We start from the raw sequence: 25,249 nt of genomic DNA, 5'->3' as shown, positions 1-25,249 counted from the left end.
AAGAAACCCATTGAATTTTTCATCATATCTGCAAGTAAGTGGTGCTGTGTCTTGAATTGTAAAAATATACATAGATTTAGCTATGTATATCGATATAGATAAAATTATAAATATAATCAGGTAGCTTTGGAGAGAATGAAAATTCAAAAGTCCCTTTAGAGTTCAGGCTATAATTTTCCTAACATACAGTTGAGAACTTATATCCATTAGCAAAGGCTGATTATGGGAGTGAAAATAATAGGTGAATAAATGGTGGATGACAAAAAGAGAATTAGGTCATGAAATTAAAGATTTTTGCAAATATCTCAATTTTATAAAAGGAAGCATGTAGCAGTTGCTATACTTCTAATTCCACAAACACTCCAAAGGCAAATGAGTTTAACTGGATGAAGGCAAGTGTCTTGCCATGGCTTTAGGTAAAAAGTGATGTTGAGGCTAGATGCACAATAAAAATGAAGAACTATTAGTGGTCTCACAAATAAAAGTAAAGGGTGAATCTTGCAAAAGAATTCCAATTATTGAACAATTTCTATAGCAAGGAAAAGCTATAAAATTTATACAGAAATGAAGCCAAAATTCTGAATATCTACAAAGTAATATTGATACTATGAATAGACTTCCATTGTTCTTGTTTCTACACTCAACATGTGAAAAACCATTAAATTCAATCATATCTTTTTAGTACAACTTTTGCATTAAAATAAATTTCAATACATACCCACATAGTTTTATGGAGGAGTTCTATTTATGAGGCAGAACTGTTAGAGCAGCAGAACCAAACCTTTTAGGTCCCTGGTTTTGAGGAAGACAAATTTTCCATGGACTGGGGTAGGAAGCAATGGTTTTGGGACGATTCAAGCACATTACATTTATTGCTCACTTTATTTCTATTATTGCATCAGCTCGACCTCAGATCATCAGGCATTAGATCTCAGAGGTTGGGGACCCCTGCGCTGAGGTCTCAGATACAGTTAGTCTCTTTTCCCCTTCTTTCCTGTTTTAGCAAACTTCCAGCAACAAAATAGACAACATTTTGTGATGACAAACATGGCAGTTGCCGCACAGGCCAGCAGGAACCCGATGACATCCAAAGAGTGGTACCGGAACCAGGTGAGGTCATGGATAGCTGGCCTCAAGTGCTTGGCTCCTTTGTGGCGCATGACAAACTCGATCCAGAAGACTGCTCTGTCCAAGGGCTTCATCGGCTGATCACGTTGAATGGCTGATAATCTCATCACATTCTCTTTGTAGCTGAAGGAAAATCAAACAGTGATCATTTATGGAATGAGCTATAATAGGTAAATATGTGAAATTTTCTTGCAGATGGTAACACAGAGTGCAACACAGAGTGGAAGAAAAATAGATAATTTTTTCCAAGGTGATTATTGAGATATTAGCTTAAGGGCTAGGATTTCTTAAATGCATAGCATTTCAAGCTACAAAGAAAAGAAAGAAAATGGGAGAGAACAAGATTGTACATTCTGAAGAATGGAATGAGCTGTCCCAAAGGGCAATAAAAAAAAGAAATTCGTAATATGTTGTTCAGAGTTTGAATTATCTCGTAAAGAATTGTTAATAGACCTGGTAGATGTATTTCTAAACGTTATAATCCAGGTATAGCAGGTAAATCAGTGATGTGGTTTGGAGACATGTCCAGACAGGGCTGATCTTACATTAGTGAAGTGGTGGTTGAAAGTGTGGAAGTAGATTGAGTCAGTTTGATTCCTGACTCTTACTTCGTTGGCTGCTTTTTTATTCTTTCTGTTACTCAGATTTAAAAAAAAAAAATTTTTTTATTAACGTTTTAAAACTTTTTTTATTTTTTAAACTCTTAATTTTACTTCGGAGTGCTCAATCATGATAGAACCTGTTTCTCAGGTTTTCATTGTTATATAAAATGGCTAGGGATAGTACCTTATCTAATTATTTTGAGAATATTTTACTGATTCTTAGAGGCATTCCTAGCATGCAGTAGACACTCAGTAGATGTTTACTAGTATTGTTGTTCTGGTTCTTGTTCTAGAAATTCTGGAGAAGGCTCAACATTTCACTCTCAGGCATTGCAGACACACTTGTTTCTACTGTTGAAATGCTGGCAGACTAATAGACAAGAAAGAAGAATAAAGAGATATAGCTCATGAACTTTAAATCACAAAGTACTGTATCATGGCAATGTAGTAATAACAATGGAAGTAACTTTTCTTCCTTTTCTGTCAAAAACACAGGAGGAGAACTGGGTTTTTGAGAAGACTACAGTAATCCTGGAAATATATTTTTAATACAATAGGAATAGACTACAATAAAGAAGTTACTTAATATGTGTAAAGCAACACTGTTTTACTAAATACAACATGTAGCATATCATGAACATTCAGTACATCTTCATTTTTGACACCAACACTACACTATTAAAAATTCAAAAGACATATAAATACTAGAGATATGTACATTTCCATAAAAACAGCAAATGATAGAGTTGTTTCTTTTAAAAAAAGAAAAAAATTGCTTTTCATGCTGCTCACTTAGGACAATAGCTGCGCTAAAATTAAATTTAAATAACACTGCTTATAAAACACAAAATGCATTTTGCTGCCATTACTGACACATTCTCAAAATGTTTTCTTTACAAAGTCATTATGATTAAAAGAAGGGGTATATATACATCATATTTGTGATATTAATATAATTGTGACATTGAAATTCATGTATATCCTGAAGTGATTTGGAAATCAAATATTTCTGTTTTCAGAAAATGTGGCTTTGAAATAGGGATATCCCAACATAACTATCTATTCCAAATAAGACAAAAACAAGCACAAATAAAAAACTCTGAATAAACTTAAATTTATAAGCTGTATCTACATAGTTGTAGTTGAGTAAATTAGAGAATTCTAGTTGTTTACCATTTATCAATGATGGGATCAAAATATTATTACAGACTAGCAGATAGCGGAGAAGGCAATGGCAACCCAATCCAGGACTGTTGCCTGAAAAATCCCATGGATGGAGGAGCCCGGTAGGGTGCAGTCCATGGGGTCGCCAAGAGTCGGACACGATTGAGCAACCTTACTTTCACTTTTCACTTTCATGCATTGGAGAAGGAAATGGCAACCCACTCCAGTGTTCTTGCCTGGAGAATCCATGGACTGGGAAGCCTGGTGGGCTGCCGTCTATGGGGTCCCACAGAGTCGGACATGACTGGAGCGACTCAGCAGCAGCAGCAACAGCAGCAGCAGATATAGAGAACAATCTATTGGTTACCAGATTTGGGGGAGTAGAATCACATGGGTGGGGGAGTAGGAGGCAAAACTATTAGGAATAATATAAGCTCAAGGAGGTGTTGCAAAACACTGGGAATTAACCGCTATTTGCTAATTACTTTAAATGGAAAATAACCTTTAGAAATTGTATAGCATTTTAAAAAAAAGGAATATCCCAAATATGCGCTTCCCTGGTGGCTCAGATGTAAAGAATCTGCCTGCAATGCAGAGACCTGGTTTGATACCTGGGTCAGCAAGATCCTCTGGAGAAGGGAATGGCTACCTACTCCCATGTTCTTGCCTGGAAAATTCCATGGACTGAGGAATCTGGTGGGATACAGTCCATGGGGTCCCAAAGAGTCGAACACAGCTGAGAAACCAACACTTTCACATTTTCACGTCAGCATACTCCTCCAAAGTCAATTACATTTAGATTTTATAATTCTTCCAAACAAGACAAAATGACCACAGTAAAAAAAAAAAAAAAACCCCAAGAATATACCCACCTTTATAAATAGTATATACATAGTTGAAACTGGGTAATTAGAAAGTTATAGCTGTTTGTCATTTATCAGAGATGGAGTCAAAATATTAGCATAGAAAACTTGGAAAATATTAAATGTAATCAGAATTTGAAATGGATTAATGGATTATTTCATGGTACTTATGAAAATAAACCATATTTTAAGAGTTTAAAACCTTTGAGAAGTTCACATGCTGAAAGAGAGTAAAGTGGGCAGATGAGGATCCACAGCATTCATGGTTCCCTACAGTAACTGTTCTCAGTGCTTCTTAATCCTTCTATTACCATTTCAGTAGTTCTTCGCATTCTAATGATTAAGTTTGTCAAAATTTCTCCACTATCTTTAAACCACTGACAAACCTTTTCCATAAAACCATGAAAAATCTTAATGTGACACTCACAACCTGTTATTATTGTCTGTTTTCAAAGCATTGAGCAAATCTTACACCTCATTGTGCTTATGTTAAGACTCATGGCTGCCTCCCTGATCTTCAGATGAGAACTTCTCTAGAAAGAGTAGCTAGTAAAAAAAAAAAAAAAATATATATATATATATATATATATATAAAATGAACTGAACTGAACTATGTACTCACGAAGGATTATTAATGACTTCCTTCAATGCGTTGAGCAAATCACTTTTTGACATTGTTTTGAAATCCAACCTGACAGCTGTTCCCTTGACTTTCATTCGAGCGATGTTATCATCTTGATCAGCAAACAAAGGAGTGCCCACCATAGGGATCCCGTGATAGATGGCCTCATAAACGCCATTGTTTCCACCATGAGTTATAAAGGCTTTGGTTTTTGGATGGCCTAGGATTGAGTGGATTTTAGTAAAATTATTAATTATAACTCAGAATAAAATGAGAAGTGGTTATTATAAGGCACTGGAAGAATCAGTATCTTTAAGACAACAGATTATTATGTATATGAAAGTGTTTTTAACTTGCTTTCAGAACTCAGAGAAGAAAAGGCTATGTCTGCTGAAGGGGTAAATGAAGACTTTGTGAAAGAGGCACTGAGTCACTTGAACATCACAAATGAATCCAGGATTGGCAGGTGAACAACTTGAAAAAGCATTCTGGGTAAAAGAAACCACATGTGCAAAAAAAGAGGAGGGCATGCAAGAATTTATTCTCCTAAAGATAGAGTAAAGTCATTTATTTCGATAAGAATGGTGTCAGGGGAAAAGAAGGATAATGTTAATGGCACTGGAACCAGAGGAAGGGAAAGCTAAATTTTATCTTGAAGTGTGTTATTGACTCACAGAAATGATTGTGAATTTTTTCTTACAGAAAATTGAGAGTCACTGGTAATGGCAGGAGAGTTCTCATTTTTAGTAGCATTTAATATACTTCTACAGAATGGAAAAGATAAGTATAAGGAAAGAATTCAGAGAGAGAACAACAATCCAGGAAGTTACTGAAAAGTTCACTGTGAGAAGCAATTACAGCTAAAGTAAATATTCTGGCTGTAAGTGATGTGACTACGTAGAATAAAATGACAACTTTTATATATTCTCCTTTTTTACCATAGCAAAGAAAATTATAATAAAGTAGTAAAGTTTTCTTTTTCAGCGTTTTAATAATAGCTTTGTAAGTGTGTTTTCTGTTGAAGCATTCTCACTCTGCTCAGCTGTTACTCATGTTTTCATTATTTGTTCTGACAAGTCTCACCAAGAAGATCATTCTGGGGAAGCCATTTATACAACCGGGTGTTGGGTCCTAAGGTATCTGGTTTTTTGCCATCATATCTCCATAGAACCTGTTAAAGGTAAAGGAAATACCTTATTCTATGAGTTGAACATCAAAGTTATACTAATAATTTCTAACTTGACTCAAATACATAGAATTACATGTCCTCCACATGACATATAAGGATATGAAGACATATTAAGTAATGGTAACTATTAATACCAAGACATAAATAGGAATACCTATGTTGGATGTGTTAATTATGTGCACATGATGGCACAGACAAGTGAGATTTTCAATGACCAACTCAAATATTTAAAAAACTGTTTTGTTGTTGCTTTTCAGTCACTAAGTTGTGTCCAACTCTTTGCACTGCATGGACTGCAGCATGCTAGTCTTCCCTATCCTTCACTATCTCCCAGAATTTTCTCATATTCATATCCATTGATTTGGTGTTGCTATCTAACCAACTCATCCTCTATCACTTCCTTCTCCTCCTGCCCTTAATCCTTCTCAGCATCAGGATCTTTTTCAATGAGTCATCTCTTTGCATCAGGTGGCCAAGGTATTACAGCTTCAGCTTCAGCATCAGTCCTTCCAATGAATATTCAAGGCTAATTTCCATTGGTTTAACTAGTTTGATCCTGCACTCCATGGACTCTCAAGAGTCTTCTCTAGCACCACAATTCAAAAGCATCAATTCTTTGGCACTCAGCCTTCCTTAAGGTCCGACCCTCACATCCATACATGACTACTGAAAAACCATAGCTTTGACTATATGGACTTTTCTGGGCAAAGTGATGCCTTTGCTTTTTAATATGCTGTCTAAGTTTGTCATAACTTTTCTTCCATGGATAGTTGGTTTTGTTTCTATCACAATAAGTCGGTAGCAGATTACATGTAACCTACACATTTATTTGCTTTCTTTATATGGAGTGCTCATTTTCAGATTCAATGGTCACTGATTTATTTATTTTTGACTGTTATAGAAGAGTTTAATTATATCAAGTAGTTAAAATGGGAAGTTATTTTATTAGAATTTTACATGTTTTGATTACAAAGAGAAAAATGTATGCAATCAATCTCTTAAGATTAATATCTTGGCTTATTTATAATTTATTACCCCCTTCATAGATCACATCCTTGTCATGGTAAAGGGGTTTGTGTAACTCAATGAAGCTATGAGCTATGCTATGCAGGGCAACCCAAGGGCAGACGGGTCATGGTGGGGTGTGCTGACAAGTGTGGTCCACTGGAGGAGAGAATGGCCCACCACTTCAGTATTTTTGCCATGAGAGCTGCATGAATAATATGAAAAGGCAAAAATATAAGACACTGGAAGATGAGTTCTCCAGGTCAGAAGGTGTCCAATATGCTGCTGAGGAAGAGTGGAGGGCAATTACTAAGAGTTCCAGAAAGAATGAAGTGACTGGGCCAATGAAGAAATGATGCTCAGTTGTAGATGTCTGGTGGTGAAAGTCTGATGCTGTAAAGAATATAGGATCCTGGAAGGTTAGGCCAGTGAAATCAAGGTAATTGGACGTGGTCAAGCAAGAGATGGCAAGAATGAACATCAATATCTCAGGAATCCAAGAACTAAAATGGACAAGTTCAGTGAATTTATTTCAGATGACCATTATATCTACCACTGTGGTTAAGAATCCCTTAGAAGAAATGTAGTAGCCCTCACAGTCAACAAAAAGATCAGAAATGCAGTGCTTGGGTGCAATCTCAAAAACAAGAGAATGATCTTGTTTCATTTCCAAGGCAAACCATTGAACATCACAGCAATCCAGGTCTATGCCACAGCCACTAAGGCTGAAGAAGCTGAAGTTGATTGATTCAGCAAGATCTACAAGACCTTCTAGAATTAACACTAAAAAGAAAGAAGAAGAAGAAGAAGAAGAAGAAGGAAGAAGAAGAAGGAAGAAGAAGAAGGAGAAGAAGAAGGAAGAAGAAGAAGAAGAAGGAGAAGGAGAGGAGGAGGAGGAGGAGGGGGAGGGGGAGGAGGAGGAGGAGAAGAAGTCTTTTCATCATAGGGATTGGAATGTAAAGAAGTCAAGAGATATCTAGGATAATAGGCAAGTTTGGCCTTGTAGTACTAAAAGGAGCAGGCAAAGGCTAACAGACTTCAGTCAAGAGAACACACTGGTCATAGTAAACATCGTTTTCCAACAACTGATGACTCTATACATGGACATCACCAGATGGTCAATATCAAAATCAGATTGATTATTTTCTTTACAGCTGAAAATGGAGACGCTCTATGCAGTCAGCAAAAGAAGACCTGGAGTTGAGTGTGGTTTAGATCATAAGCACCTTAGTGCATAATTCAGATTTGAATTGCAGAAAATCTTGAATTGAAAGTGGGGACAACCGCTAGGCCATTGAGTTATGACAGAAATCAAATTCCATAAAATTACACAGTGGAGGTGATGAATAGATTCAAGGGATTATATCTGATATACAGAGTGCCTGAAGAACTGTGGATAGAGGTGTGTAACATTGTACAGGAGGCAGTGATCAAAACAATCCCAAAGAAAATGAAATGCCAGAAGGCAAAGTGGTTATCTGAGGAGGTTTATAATAGTTGAGAAAAAAAGGGAAGTCAAATCCAAGGGAGAAAGGGAAAGAAAGATATACTCAACTGAATGCATAATTCCAGAGGATAGATAGGAGAGAAAAGAAGGCCTTCTTAAATGAACAATGCAAAGAAATAGAGAAATCAATGGGCTATGAAAGACTAGAGATCTCTTCAAGTAAGTTAGAGGTACCAAGGGATCATTTCATGCAAAAATGGGCACAATAAAGGACAGAAATGGTATGGACTTAACAGAAGCAGAAGATGTTAAGAAGAGGTGGCAAGAATACACAGAAGAACTATACAAAAGAGGCCTGAATAACATGGATAACTGTGATGGTTCGGTCACTCAGCTAGAGCCAGACGTCTTGGAGTGTGAAGAAAATGGGACCTTAGGAAGTATTACTATGAAGAAAGCTAGTGGAATTTCAGCTGAGGTATTCCAAATCCTAGAAGATGATACTGTTAAAGTGCTGCACTCACTATGCCAGCCAATTTGGAAAACACAGCAGTGGCCACAGGACTGGAAATGGTCAGTTTTCATGCCAAACCCAAAAAAGGGTAATGCCAAAGAATGTTCAAACTACTGTAAAATTATGTTCCTTTCACATGCTAGCAAGGTAATACTCAAAAATCATTTAGCTTGGCCTGAGAAGTACATGAACCAAGAACTTCCAGGTTTCAAAAAGGCAGTGGAACCAGAAATCAAATTGCCATCATTCATTAGATCATAGAAAAAGAAGAGAATTCCAGAAAACCATCTATTTTTGCTTCACTGACTACGCTAAACCTTTGACTGTGTGGATCACAATAAAGTGTGGAAAATTCTTAAAGAGTTGGGAATACCAGACCAGCTTAACTGCCTCCTGAGAGACCTGTATGCAGGTCAAGAAGCAACAGTTAGAACCAGACATGAAACAATAAACTCGTTCAAAATAGGGAAAGGAGTACAGAAAAGCTGTATATTGTCACTCTGGTTATTTAACCTACATATGCACAGTTCATCATGTAAACTACTGGGCTAGGTGACTCACATTTGGAATCAGGATTGCTGGAAGAAATATTAACTACCTCAGATATGCAGATGATACCACTCTAATGGCAGAAAGTGAAGAGGAACTAAGAGACTCCTAATGTGGGTGAAAGAGGCGAGTGAAAAAGCTGTCTTAAAACCCAACATTCAAAACAATAACTCCATGGCATCTGGTCCCATCACTTCATGGCAAATATATGGGGAAAATGTGGAAGCTGTGACATATTTTATCTTCTTGTTCTCCAAAATCATTGTGGATTGTGACTGCAGCTGTGAAATGAAAAGACACTTTCTTCTTGGAAGAAAAGCTAAGACAAATCTAGACAGAATATTAAAAGCAGAGACATCAATCTGCCAAAAAATGTCCATATATAATCAAAGCTATTTTCTTTTCCCAGTAATCATGTATGGATATGAGAGTTGGACATTAGAGAAGGGTAGGTAAGGTAAGATAAGGTGAAGTCACTCAGTCGTGTCCAACTCTTTGGGACTCCACGGACTGTAGCTTACTAGGCTCCTGTATCCATGGGAGTTTCCAGGCAAGAGTACTGGAGTGGGTTGCCATTTCCTTCTCCAGGGGATCTTGCTAATCTAGGGATAGAACCCAGGTCTCCCACATTGTAGGCATATGCTTTACCATCTGAGCCACCAGGGAAGTCCTTAAAGAAGGTTAAGCACCGAAGATTTGATGCCTTTCAATTGTGGTGCTGGAGAAGATTCCTGAGAATCCCTTGGACTGCAAGGACATCAAACCAGTCAATCTTTAATGAACCCAATCTTGAATATTCATTGGAAGTGCTGATGCTGAAGCTCCAATACTCTGGCCACCTGATAACTCATTGGAAGAGACCCTGATCTGGGGAAGGTTGAAGGCAAAAGGAGAAGGGCTGGCAGAGGATGACATGGTTAGATAGCATCACTAAATCAATGGACATGAATCTGAGCAAACCCTGGGTAATAGTGGAGGACAGGGGAGCCTAGCATGCTGTAGTCCATGGGATTGCAATGATTCAGATAGCTTAATGATTGAACAACAACAGCATAATGTTTTAATAATAAGTTAATCAGTGCTATGGAAGAAGTTTGTTCTTTTAAATTATAAATTATTAAGCACTACTTCCAAATACAATGAACAGTGTAATTGTTTGACTTGAATCACTATTGCATAACTACATTTATTGTTAAAATTTAACTCCCAAGAGCATCTGTATGTCTGTTGTGTCCTCAGGAGTCCTTCAAGGAAAAGGAACAGGTGACAAAGCAGAATTTACTGGTTAATCTTCCTGCCCATGCTACCATTGTATTAATAACACCAAAAGTCACACTGTGTCTCTTATATATCATTCTTTTTGATTACTATGTTGAATAATTAAAATTATCATGGATCAAAGGCACTCCCTGTACTGCAGTAGCACCTGCCCTGTATATTTTGGTTTATATATACATATCTATGCATATGTATAGATATGAGATAAATTGCTGCTATCATATTATTTACCTTTCTGATAGTAAATGTCTAAAATCAGATCTTTACAGAGTTTAACAGACTCATTAAATAGTTGTCCATGATTAAGTTATTGTATCTACCTTTTGTGGAATTTGAGCGAGGGCTGATGCAATCACCTTGGCTCTGTCTTCTGACATGTTACTGACCATTGACCCCAAAGAAAACACCACAATACCATTTTCTCCAGAGCTCTGCACAAAGTCTTCCATTTCCTGTGAAAAAAGAATTTGCTCCATCACAAAAGAGCAGCAGCATAGCATACATTATTGAAGGAATTTCTATAAGCAACTAAAGAGAGAAAATCAGAAATTGCCTTGAGATATTAGAGTAGTCATTTCTTACAATAATGTTGTGGTAAGATACACATGGCATAAAATTTGCTTTCTTAATTGTTCCTAAGTGTATAATATAGTAGTGTTAAGTATACTCACATTGTGCAACCAATCTCCAGAACTTTTTCATTGGACAAAACTGGAAGTCTATGATGATTAAGAAACTCTACTTTCCTCTTTCTCCACTCTTTGGCAAGTTTCATTCTATTCTGTATCTGCAAATGAGTTTAGTCTGGATACTTTGCATAAGTTGAATTGTACAGTATTTGTCTTTTTCTGACTAGTTATTTTCCCTTAATGTAAGGTTCATTCATGTTGTTACACGTGTCAGAATTTCTTACAGTATTTGTCCTTCTGTGTCTTGTCAAAAAGATAAACAAAATTGAAAACCTTTAGTTAGACTAATCAAGAAAAAAAAGTGACTCAAATAAATAAGATTAGAAATGAAATGGAGACATTACAACTGATACTGAAAAAATGCATAGGATCCTGAGACTACCATGAATAATTACAAGCTAAGAAATTATTAATACATATATGAGAAGAATGGAGCACTTCTTAAAAACAGAACCCACCAAGACTGAATCAGGAAGAAGTAGAAAATCTGTACAGTCCTAATAAGTAAAGAATTTGAATTGATAATCAATAACCTATCAACACACAAAAGCCCAGGACCTGATGGCTTCACTGACATATTCTATGAAGTATCATAGAAAAATTAATGCCAGTTTTTCAAAAAATATTTAAAAATTTAAGAGAAGGGTAGGTACAATGCCAAAGTCATCCTACAAGATCATCATCATGATCATGATACTGAATAGATAAGGGCATTACAAGAAGATAAAACTAAAGTCAATATCCAGTTCGAGTATTGATGCAAAAATTCTCAACAAAAAATCAACAAGCCAAATTCAAGAACACATTAAAAGAATTATATACTAAGACCAAGTGAGATTTATCTCTGGGATGCAAGGATAAATAGAATGAACTATAAAATAACTTGATTATCTCAATAGATGTCCAAAATACATTTGACAAGGTATGACATTCTTTCATGATGAAACCCTCAACATATAGGGTATAGAAGGAAAATACCTCAATGTAATAAAGAACATATATGAGAAACCCAAAGCTAACGTTATACTCAATAGTGAACACTTGAAAGCTTTTGCTCTAATCAGAAACAAAATAAGGATGCCTACTCCCACACTGATTCAATATAGTAGTAGAAGCTCTAGTTGAGCAACTAGGTGAGACAAAGAATTAAAAGACATCCTAAATAGAAAGGATGAAGTAAAATTTTTCTTTTTTATAGAAGACATGACATTTTTTGTACAGAGAATCTCACAGATTCAACAAAAACAACAACAACAACAACAACAAGAAAATCCCTGAACTAGTCAACAAATTCAGTAAAGTTGCAAGATATAAAATCACTATATAGAATTCAGTTCCATTTCTGTGTACTAATAATGAAACATCTGGGAAAAAAAAACTATCCCATTCACAATAGCATCAAAAGCAAGAAATTAACTAAAATAAATTTAATCAGTGAAGCAAAATATCTGTATAGTGATAAATATAAGAATTTGTAAGAATTAGAAGAAAACACAAATAGATGGAAAGTCATCATGTAACATGGACTAGAAGACTAATACTATTAAAATATTGACATTACCAAAAGCCAAAAGACTCACACTTTCAAATTTCATATTTACCACAACATTGCAATATTTCAAATAATAGTGTATTGGCCCCCAAATAGGCACAGAGATCATGGAACAGCATACAGGGTTCAACTAATATTCAGTAAAGGAGCAAGGGAGACAAGAATATCCATTGTGGAAATATTAGTCACTTCTTTCTTTTCTGAGGAAACTGGATAAATATATGAAAAAACAAAAAACGAGACCTCTATCTTATACCATCACCAAAACAACTCAAAATGAATCAATGACTTAAACACAAGACCAGATACCATAACATCTGTAAAAGAAAGTATAATGATGATACTCCTAGGCACTGGTCTTGAAAATGATTTTTTTTATATGACATCAAGACCACAACAAAAGAAAAAAAAAATCACGAGTGGGACTACAGTACATCAAGCTTAAAAGCTTCTGCACAGCAAAAGATCTCCAAGATGAAAATGCGATCTACAGAATGGAAGAAAAGTTTTATAACCACATATTGAGTGAGGGGTTAAGATCCAGAATATATACACAACTCATACAACAAAATTCAGTTAAAGAATGGGCAGATGAACAAGATAGACACTTGACAGAGAAGATTTCTACATGATCACCGGGTATAGGAAAAGATACTCAACATCAGTAATCATCAGGGAAAAGTATTTCAAAATTACAATCAGATATTACCTCACCTCTATTAAAAGTCTATAACCAAGAAGAGAAAATTGTTGTCAGAATGTGGAGAAAAGTGAATGCTTGTACACTCTCAGTGGGAATGTAAATTGGTTTAGCCCTTAAGGAACATAAATTGAAGGTCTCTAAAACAATTAAAGATACATCTATTGTATGATCTGGCAATTCTACTTCCGGGTATATAGTCAAAGGAAATAAGAACAGGATAGTGAAGAGGTATATGTGCTTCCATGTTGACTGCAGCATTATTCACAATTAGCTAAGGGAAAAACCTTAAGTGCCCACCAATGGATGAATTATTTAAAGATGTTTCATAGATACACACAGACATACACACAGAGAGACATGCTCAGAATGGAATGTTATTCACCCACAAGAAAGAAGGAAATTCTGCCATTTTTGACAACATGGGTGGACCTTGAAGACATTATGCTAAAATTTGTGCTTTCATTTTAATCTCTACTCTATTCCTATAATCAAATATACACTATGATATATATCCTGAAAATTGTAATTCTAGCTTATGCCTTTTTAACCTTCAAGAAAACTGTGATCTTATTATATTTGGGTTTTTTTCAAGTGAATATTTTATTATATCTGATTTAGTATAATTTAGCATTGTTTGGACTTTCCTAATGGCTCAGATGGTAAAGAATCTGCCTGGAGTGCAGGAAAGCAGGATTTGATCCCTGGGTCTGGAAGATCTCCTGGAAAAGGGAATGGCTACCCACTCCAGTACTCTTGCTGGAGAATCCTGTGGACAGAGGAGCCTGGAGGACTACAGTCTATAGTGTCACAAAAAGTCAGACATGACTGAAGTGACTTAGCAGCAGCAGCATTTAATGTCAACTTTTTTAATGTTAGGAATTTTTAAGGTTTTGGTGATCAGATGAAGAAGATGAAATACTAAAGTATTTTTGAAAGTTTTAAGGCTTTTCACCAGTGCACTAGCTAAAATAAATGCCTTTTTCCAACAATATAAATGACTGTATATATAAATGTATATATATACAGAGATTTATTTAAATTTATTTAAAGTAAATCATCCTGATTCATGTCAATATATGGCAAAACCCACCACAGTAATGTAAAGTAATTATCCTCCAATTAAAATAAATTAATTAATTTAAAATAAAGAAAAAAATGAGTTAATTTAATATCTCTGTGAACACTGTACTCTAGTTTTCACTCATTATTGTCTATATCTATCAAGAATCTGCTAAATGGTCTCTTCCTACTGTTAACCATTTACAATCCAACCCAGTGACTACATCTTGCTTTTTACTTTTACATTATATATGACTATCTCTTTCTCAGGGCTTTTCTCATAGCTCAGTTGGTAAAGAATCTGCCTGCAATGCAGGAGACCCAGCCACTGTTTCCAAATCGGGAAAGGAGTACATCAAGGCTGTATATTGTCACCCTGCTTATTTAACATATATGCAGAGTGATTGCCAGGAGAAATATCAACAACCTCACATATGCAGATGACACCTCCCTTATGGCAGAAAGTGGAGATGAATCAAAGAGCCTCTTGATGAAAGTGAAAGAGAAGAGTGAAAAACTTGGCTTAAAACTCAACATTCAGAAAACCAAGATCATGGCATCCGGTCCCATCACTTCATGACAAATCGATGGGGAAACAGTGGAAACAGGGAGAGACTTTACTTTTTTGGGCTCCAAAATCACTGCAGATCATGACTACAGTCATGAAATTAAAGGACATTTGCTCCTTGAAAGAAAAACTATAACCAACTTAGACAGGATATTAAAAAGCAGAGACATTACTTTGCCGACAAGGTCCATCTAGTCAAGGCTATGGTTTTTCCAGTAGACATGTATAGATGTGAGAGTTGGACTATAAGAAAGCTGAACACCAAAGAACTGATGTTTTTGAACTGTGGTGTTGGAGAAGACTCTTGAGAGTCCCTTGGACTGCAAGGAGATCAAACCAGTCAATCCTAAAGGAAATCAGTCTTGAATATTCATTGGAAGGACTGATGTTGAAGCTGAAACTCCAATACTTTGGCCACTTGATGTGAAGAACTGACTCATTGGAAAAGAACCTGATGCCAGAAACAATTGAAGGTAGGAGGAGAATGGGACGGCAGAGGATGAGATGGCTAGACGGCATCACTGACTTGATGGACATGATTGTGAGCAAGCTCCGGGAGTTGGTGATGGACAGGGAAGCCTGGCATGCTGCAGTCCATGAGGTTGCAAAGAGTTGGACATGACTGAGTGACTGAACTGAACTGACCTGAACCAGCCACTTAAGAGAAATCAATCTTATTTATAATTTATTAGTAATAAGTTAATTAAGGTACCTGAAAAGTAAAAGTATAGCTGCTTAGATTACAAATTGTAAAGCATTACCTACAAGAAAAAAATAATTAGTAATTTTTGACATGAATCAAGAGTGTTTCCAACTTTCCTGATTTGGAGATAGTTTACATTTGTAAAGGAAGGCTTATTATTATTTTTTTTTGTAATTTATAAGTATCAATAATGCTGTTGAAAAAGTTCCAACTTTGTGATAATAAAATTTATTGAGCTGACCATGAACACATTAACAATGAATTACAAAGGAGTGACAGTGACAATCATGTAGTTTCTATACCCAGTAGAAAAGTGTGGTATGGATTTTGGAATTCCCAATCAATTCTCATACACTGGATTATAATTTATAGTGTTTAACCTCTATTTGCTCTGGGAATGTAAAGTAACTCTATCAGCAAAGAAACAGCATAGGTCCTTAGGAGAAGATTAAATATCAGATAGCAAATTATAAAAGTAGTTAAAAATATCCAAAGACCCCAGGGGAATTTTATGTATTAGAAAATAAGGTACCACTCTATTTGGCGGAGAAGGAGGCTGCTGAATCTTTTCCACGCTGGTTTCCTTATGCTTGATTCCTTCTTACAGTCCCTCTCCCTCCTCAAGCAGGAGGAACAATGTGACAGGTTAGAAGCAGGGTCCATTAAAGTCCAGACCTTACCATGCACAGGATTTACTTAAGGGCAGGACCCCATCTTCTCTTTGATCTTCCTGATTCAGGCTTTGGCAGGACCAAATCACCAGGGAGGCTGATTTTCTCTTTCTCTAAGTCACTGTGTCTGGATGGGATCTGGAGGTCTCCTGGGGAGCCCTGACCATCCTTTCTCTGAATAGTACCTTGCAAAGCACACTGATAAGGCTACTTTAAAATTTAGGGGAAATGAAAGGGGCCAGGATTATCTGGCAAGCACAATCTTCATGATGCATTCCAGATTTTTATCACTGTTGCATAATGTCCTTGTGCTACTGCATTTACTGTTAAAATTTAACTCTTGAGAATACTTGTATGTTTACTGTGTCCTCAAGAGTCCTTCAATGAAAAGGACAAATGACAAAGCAGAATTTGATGGTTTATCTTCCTGCCCACAATCCCATTATAATATCAAAATTCATACTGGATCTCTTAATACTTTTCATTTTGATAATGTTAAACCAAAGTATTGTTTATAAAAGATACTCTAAACTACTGTCAGTCAGTAGTTCAGTCGCTCAGTCATGTCCGACTCTTTGCAGCCTCATGAATCGCAGCACGCCAGGCCTCCCTGTCCATCACCAATCCCCGGAGATCACCCAAAATCATGTGCATCAATTCGGTGATGCCATCCAGCCATCTCATCCTCTGTAGTCCCCTTCTCCTCCTGCCCCCAATCCCTCCCAGCATCAGGGTCTTTTCCAATGAGTCAGCTCTTTCCATGAGGTGGCCAAAGTATTGGATTTTCAGCATTAGTCCTTCCAATGAACACCCAGGACTGGTCTGCTTTAGGATGGACTGGTTGGATCTCCTTGCAGTCCAGAGGACTCTCAAGAGTCTTCTCCAACACCCCAGTTCAAAAGCATCAATTCTTAGGTGCTCAACTTTCTTTATAGTCCAACTCTCACATCCATACATGACCACTGGAAAAACCACAGCCTTGACTAGATGGACCTTTGTTGGCAAAGTTAACATCTCTACTTTGTAATATGCTATCTAGGTTGGTCATAACTTTCCTTCCAAGGAGTAAGTGTCTTTTAACTTCAAGGCTGTAATCACCATTTGCAGTGATTTTGGAGCCCCCAAAATAAAGTCTGAAACTGTTTTCACTGTTTCCCCATCTATTTCCCATGAAAATGGGACCAGATGCCATGATCTTAGTTTTCTGAATGTTGAGCTTTAAGCCACGTGTTTCAGTCTCCTCTTTCACTTTCATCAAGAGGCTTTTTGTTCCTCTTCACTTTCTGCCATAAGGGTGGTGTCATCTGCATATCTGAGGTTATTGATATTTCTCCTGGAATTCTTGATTCCAGCTTGTACTTTCTCCAGCCCATCATTTCTCATGATGTACTCTGCATATAAGTTAAATAAGCTGGGTGACAATATACAGCCTTGACATCCTCCTTTTCCTATTTGAAACCAGTCTGTTGTTCCATGTCCAGTTCTAAGTGTTGCTTCCTGACCTGCACATAGGTTTCTCAAGAGGCACGTCAGGTGGTCTGGTATTCCCATCTCTTTCAGAATTTTCAAGTTTATTGTGATCCACACAGTCAAAGGCTTTGGCATAGTCAATAAAGCAGAAATAAATGTTTTTCTGGAACTCTGTTGCTTTTTTGATGATCCAGGGGATGTGGCAATTTGATCTCTGTTTCCTCTGCATTTCCTAAAACCAGCTTGAACATCTGGAAGTTCATGGTTCATGTATTGCTGAAGTCTGGCCTGGAGAATTTTGAGTATTACTTTATTACCGTGTGAGATGAGTGCAATTGTGCAGTAGTTTGAACATTCTTTGGATTGCCTTTCTTTGTTACTGGAATGAAAACTGACCTTTTCCAGTCCCTTGGCCACTGCTGAGTTTTCCAAATTTGCTGGCATATTGAGTGCAGAACTTTCACAGAATCATCTTTCAGGATTTGAAGTAGCTCAACTGGAATTCCATCACCTCCACTAGCTTTGTTCATAGTGATGCTTTCTAAGGCCCACTTGACTTCACATTCCAGGATCTGGCCCTAGGTGAGTGATTACACCACTGTAGACCTTGTCATATATATTATGGTTTGTATAAATATCTGAGATAAGTTGGAGCTATCATAGTAGTTGACCTTTGTTGCGGAAATTGTCTGTAATCACACCTTTTATATTATATAAGTGACTCATTAAATATTTTTCCACTCTTAAATTACTTTACCTACCTTTTGTGGAACCTGGGCAAGAGCTGATGCAATCATATTGGCCCTTTCTTCTGTTAATAACCATTGGCTCCAAAGAAAACACCACAATATCTTTTTCTCCAGAGCTCTGGGTAAACTCTTTCACTTCCTGTGGAAAAAAAATTTGCTTCCTGTGGGGAAATTAATAAGATGACTCTAGTCAGGCTCTCTTGCCCCATGGTCTCAGGCCCTCTCACCCATGTTCTGTAAACAATGAGTTTGCAAGGTTATGTAACAGATGGGAGCTGTAACAGATGTAGCAGTGCGCATGCACATCCCGAGGTACTTCCGGTCACGGGCTGATTTGTGCAGAAGACCTGTAGGAGCTTCACCCTGGCTGCTGCTGCACTGGGGCTACAATGGCGTGACCCATGGTTATGTCACATGAGGTTATGTTATGGCTAGGTTATGGTTATGCTATGGCTGCTGGTACAGATGCTGCATCAGCCAGGAGAGAAGCTGTTTCATGGCTGCCGTGCCAATCAGGAGAGAATAACCTTGTCTGCAGTTCCTGTGGCTCCTTGAGCCTCCTACCAGCCTCTTAGCTTGTGCCTTGCCTACCCTGGGTTCAGCAAACACTGTGAACACTGTGAATGGCGAGAAAACTGGCGTCACAAACAAGATCAGCAAGACACCTCATCACAAAGGAGCGACAGCATAGCTAACATATTGAAAAGTTGCTCCAAACACCTAAAGAGAGAACATCGGATATATTCTGGAATTATTAGAATAGTAGCTTTTTAAAAGATGTTGCCATCTTAATCATTCCTAAAGGTATGTTTCAGTAGTGTTAAGTGTATTCATATAGTGCAACCAATCACCAGAACTTTTTCATCTGGCAAAAATGGAAGACTATATCATTAAGAAACTACATTTTCCTCTTTCCTCAGCCTCTGGCAGCCATCACTCTGTTTTATGTTTCTACAAATTTAACTAGACTGGATACTTTGGACTTTTATAGTACTTGTCCTTCTGGACTAGCTTATTTCATTTAGAGTAAAATTCATCACTATTGTGTCATGTGTCAGAATTTTCTTCTGAAAGCTAAGTAATACTTTATTACTTATCTAACTCAATGAAACTATGAGCCATGCTGTGTAGGGCCACCCAAGATGGATGAATCATGGTGGAGAGTTCTGACAAAATATGGTCCACTGGAGAAGGGAATGGAAAACCACTTCAGTATTCCTGCCTTGAGAATCCCATGAACATTATGAAAAGGCAAAAAGATAGGACACTGAAAGACGAACTCCACAGGTTTGTAGGTGCCCAATATGCTACTGGAGATCAGTGGAGAAATAAATCCAGAAAGGAAGAGATTTGGCAGGTTTGCAGAGGAGGCTTCCAATAAATTTGAAATTTGGTAGCACTGAGAGAGGAAATTCTAAATTCCAATAGATGTCATGATGAGTCATGTTTCAGCTTTCCCTATTATCTCAAATGTTGTACTGGGTCTTCCTGAAAGGAAAAACAAAAACAAATCTTTGATGAAGTGACTATCTTGTCACATGCATATATTAGGTAATTTTTGGAAAAAGCCTTGGAATGTTTTGGCCAAAGATGTTTCAAAGTGTCTGTTTTTTGATAAAGCAAATACGTATGTGCATGTATAAAATGCAATATGCATGCATGCATGCTAAATCACTTCTGTCATGTCTGACTTTCCGTGAGCTTGTGGACCTAGTAGTTCTCTAGGCTCCTCTGTCCATGGGATTCTCTAGACAAGAATATTGGAGTATTAGTAAGGTAGATGCTGAAGTTTAGTAAGGCAGATATATAATTGCTTGGAGAAGTCTTAATCCTTCAAATTGTGGTTTATGACTTCCTGGAATGCTCTATACTAGTAATGGAACACAGGGTTCTACTTTTAGTATTCCATAAATTTTTATGTAATATTAATGAGTTTGCTGAACCCTGTCATGCCCTCCTCCAGGGGATCTTCCTGACCTAGGGATTGAATCCATGTCTCTTAAGTCTCCTTCATTAAGGTTCTTTACCACTAGTACCATCTTGGGAGCCCATAATATATAATATAGTGTAATATAATAGGAAAACTGAGCTACACAAGTTGAACAGTTTCTAAGCTACCTGGATACTATTGCTACAAATATGTGTGTAACTCTTCAATATACATGTCTTCATTAATCAAAAATTTTATGAGGTTTCTAGTGATGCTTTCTAAATTAAAAAAGGAAGTTTAGTAAGGTAGATATATAATCTTTTGGAGAAGTCTTAATCCTTAAAATTGTGGTTTATGAATTCCTGGAGTGTTCTATGCTAGAAATGGAACACAGAGTTCTATTTGCAGTATTCCATAAAAGTTTCCATAATATTTATGAGTTTGCTGAATCATTTTATATTTTCATTTCCTCATATTACTTAGAGGAGACAAATTCATGTGACTTTATGTGAATTCACCTTCAAACGAACTAGAAAAAATAAGATTTCATGCTGCCAACTAAAAACATGACTTACCTAGTATTTCACTGTAAGACTTACTCCATGTGTTCTCATTAGACATTTGGAACCAAAAATCAAAATAAAGTACCTATATTTTTGACCCTCTCCATGAATGTCATATGATCACTTAATTCAAACAACATAACAGGTACATAGGATGGTCAGAATGGAAGTTTTCCACTAATCTTTTCAGTTGAATCACCAGGCAAGAAGCAGGGATTGTACAAATAAAGGTACTTTAGGTATCTCAGTGAGCAGCTCACCACAGGATCCAACGGCATCTGCAAGAACAACATCAAACCTGATTCCTGTGTTTTGTCATAAGTCACTTGTTAGAAACAACATCTTTACAGAGGTCCTTAAAAACATCAAAAAATTCCCAATATAAACTTCTTACTAATGAAAAATGTGTCCAAAACAAATCTTTTGCCAGATATGTCCACATGCTGACCAAATGCTTGATAAAATTCTTACAATGTGCTGTGTACTGTGCTGTTACTCAGTCATGTCTGACTCTTTGGGACCCATGGACTGCAACCTGCCAGGCTTCTCTAGCCAAAGGAAAAGTCTCATATTTAATAGGAGATGTTTCATTGAGATCAACAAGAATGGAATTTGGAGGTGTCAGAACAGTCACCTCATGACCCCTCCTGACAAGTTCATCCAGAACTGTTTTCATATTCATTCAATGATTGTATTCCATTGGCCACACCAGCACCTTTCCACAACTTCTAGAGCTAAAGTAGCAAGTCATCTGTAGCAGTACCAGAAATGAGAGCCACTTCATAGACATTTTGCTCCTGTAAATATTACTGCTTCCTTTCACCACTGCTCATGCATATATAAAAGGAGAAATCAATCAGGAAGTTAAATTATAACTCCTGATTTATAATATGGGACTTTATATATTTATAATATAATACAACTCAAATAAGGACATTATATTAATTATCAGCAGAAGTGGAAAGCAAGTGAGAGGGCAAAGAGTAAAACACTTCTAGGTTATACAGTGCGTTCAGTATTGTCAGCGCTGTCACTGATCTAAGAGTTGATGAGTTTACACATGCAAATCCACTATGTTATGTAAGAGACAAGACTAGCCTGAAAACTGTAGCAGGTGAATGTCTGCAGTCTCCTTCAAGCAGAGTTAGAGTTAAGGTGACATCAATAAGATAGATGGGTTATGGTCCGTAGGGTTGCAAAGAGTCAAACGTGACTGAAGCAACTTAGCATGCACACACACAGCAAGATAGACAGTTTAAAGGTTTCAACACTTGTATCTCCCACAGAGAAATAGCAAAAACTATAAATAAACAACTACAAACCAGCGAATCATATGTTGGGAAAGCTCTGGACTATAATGAAGAAGCAACGGAAACCAGGCATTATTGAAAACTGAGAATGGTCATATAGAAAGCATGGGACTGATTTTACTTGCATTACCCCATCCTCCAGTTCAGAGATTCTGGGTCTTTTGGCTAAGATCAAGTGTAGAACTGGGACTTCCTACGTTGTTCAGTAAAGAATCCACCTGCAGTGTGGAAGACCTGGGTTCAATCCCTGAGTTGGGAAGATCCCTGGAGAAGGGAATGGCCAGAATAAGGTATTCTAGCCTGGAGAATTTCAGGGACTGTATAGTACATGAGGTCATAAATAGTTGGACATGACTGAGCTACTTTTATTTTCAAGTGGCTCAGTGGTATAAAGAACCCACCTGCCAACACAGGGGAACCAAGAGACGAGGGTTCGATCCCTGTTTGGGAAGATCCCCTGGAGTAGAAAATGGCAAACCACTCTAGTATTTTTGACTGGAAAAGTTCATGGGCAGAGGAGCCTTGTAGGCTATAGTCTGTGGGGTCGCACCAAGTTGTACATGACTGAGCGATTGAGGACACAGAGTTCAGAACAGCTTGGCACCAGCAGAGATTCTGTCAGAGTAAGTTCCCTCCATGGGGAAGAATAGGGCCAGAAAAGACCAGCAAGCCTCACTATCATAGGTGTTTACAGCCTTTGTTACTGAGGACTTCCACAGTCTTCACCAACTCTGATTCCAGCCACAGAGCTGCCAAGTCTGCTGTTGTGTCTTTCCTGAGACTGGAACGGTCCCTGTGGTGGGACCTGACCCTTGGGGCCCTGTCAATCCTGTGCCTGGCCTTCTCTGATTGGGATGCCACAAGCCTTGTGGTCTATGTGAGAGGAGCTGCTGAACTGCACCCTGCCCCCAGTTCCAAGTCAGTTCTTTTCCTGCTGTAACTGGGGTTGGGCTTCCCTGGCAGCTCAGTTGGTAAAGAATCCATCTGCAAAGTGGGAGACAGGATTGATCTCTGGGTTGGGAAGATCCCCTGGAGAGGGACATGGCAAAGTTCTTCACTATTCTTGCCTGGGAAATCCCATGGACAGAGGAGCCTGGCGGGCTATAATCCATGGAGTCACAAGAGTTGGACACAACAGGGTGACTAAACCACCACCACATAACTGGGGCCATGCTGCTACAGCTGTAGACCTCATCTTGTACTTGTGGTCATGTCTTTGGCCATTACCCAGGCTGTTCTAAACCCCCTTGTTGGGTTCTAAGTCAGGGCTTGACTGACTGTTACCGGGGCCACCCCACTGCTTTTCTGTACCACAGCCCTGGGTCCTGACATTGACTTTAACATGCCTTTAACTTTTAACAACTTTTAACATCACTGGATCATGCTGCTCTGAGACTTCCCCTGGGGTAAGTGTTGGAATTCTGATGCACCGTCCTCAGCCTGGGCTGCTATAACGTTCAGTCCCTTGGGCCTAAGCCACTACTGTGCTCTGTCACCTCAGGCCCTTTACCGCTGCTGCACCCACCCCTTCCCCTTGCAAGTCACTGAAGCAAACCAGCCACAGACCTAAGTTCTGTCACAAATCTGCACGTGCTTGTACCTTAGACTCTGACACCACTGCTCCAGCATGTACTCTGGCACGTCAGGGCCAAGGCAGTGTAGTAGTTACACAGGAACATAATTTCAGGAACTTTGCTTCACTGCCCCTCTCAGTCCCACTGCACTGTGCCTGGTGCCAAGAAGAATCCCCTCAGTTGTGACTACGTGTCATGGACCACGCTGGAGATCCCCAGCAGGAGGACGCCAGCAGACTTCACTGCCAAGGACCCCAATAGCTCTAGTTACTGCTGCAACCATCAAGAACTAGCTCTCTGGCCTTGGTCACTGAAGACCCATGCAGTTCTCACAGATGCTGATCTGTGTGATAGCCACACAGAGATTATGCAGCCATGTACTCCCAGGAACAAAGATATGACAACTTATTCATTCATTTTTCTCACAGCCAACTTCAGCTGAGAGACTTTTGCCAATAAAATGAGCCCCAAAAGGCTAGAAATGTGACAGTTCCCTCTGGGCACTGTGAGACAATTACTGTGTTACCAAAGGAACATAATAATTTTTTAGTAACTGACCCCCCAAAAATGAAAATCTATGAGTTGCCAGGAAGTAATTCAAAATAATTATTTTTAGAAAGTTCAGTGAGATTAAAGGGGACATACATAATTCAACAGTATCAGGAAAAACAACACCTGAACAAAACAAATAGTTGATAAGCAAAAAAGAAATTATAAAAGCAACTAAACAGAAATTCTGTAACTAAAAAATAAATGAATGAAATTAAAAATGCAATTGATATTGAAATTCAACAATAGGCTCAATCAAGCACAAGAAAGAATCTTCAAACTTGAAAACAGATGTCTTGGTATTATCCAGTTGATAGAAAGAAAAGGGCTTCCCTGGTAGCTTAGCTGGTAAAGAAGCTGCCTGCAATGCAGGAGACCTCAGTTCGATTCCTAGCTCAGGAAGATCTCCTGGAGGAGGGCATGGCAATCTACTCCAGTCTTGCCTGGAGAATTCCCATGGACAGAAGAGCCTGGGATGCTACAGTCCATGGGGTTGCAAAGAGTCAGACACAACTGAACAACTAGGCAGACACAAAGAGAAAAGAATGAAAAAAAAACCTCTCTGAACTGTGTCCTAGAAAGTCAAGAAATACTCATGAACCCTATGTTCATCTAACCTATGACAAAGGAGGCAAGAATATACAGTGGAGAAAAGACAGTCTCTTCAATAAGTGGTGCTGGGAAAACTGGACAGCTACACATGAAAAAAAATGAAATTAGAACACTCTCTCACCATACACAAAAATAAACTCAAAATGAATTAAAGATCTAAATGTAAGACTGGACACTTAGAGGAAA

At 37.9% G+C, this 25,249-nt stretch overlaps 1 pseudogene; it reads right to left on the bottom strand.

The window, feature by feature from the left end:
- Nucleotides 1–851: 851 nt before the first annotated feature.
- Nucleotides 852–21,808, bottom strand: LOC122696522 (annotated as a pseudogene).
- Nucleotides 21,809–25,249: the final 3,441 nt, after the last annotated feature.

The sequence above is a fragment of the Cervus elaphus genome, chromosome 6 (genome assembly GCF_910594005.1).
Source record: "Cervus elaphus chromosome 6, mCerEla1.1, whole genome shotgun sequence".
NCBI lineage: Eukaryota > Metazoa > Chordata > Mammalia > Artiodactyla > Cervidae > Cervus > Cervus elaphus.
The sequence above is the reverse complement of the archived record's forward strand: the minus strand, read 5'-3'. Positions and strand labels throughout refer to the sequence as shown.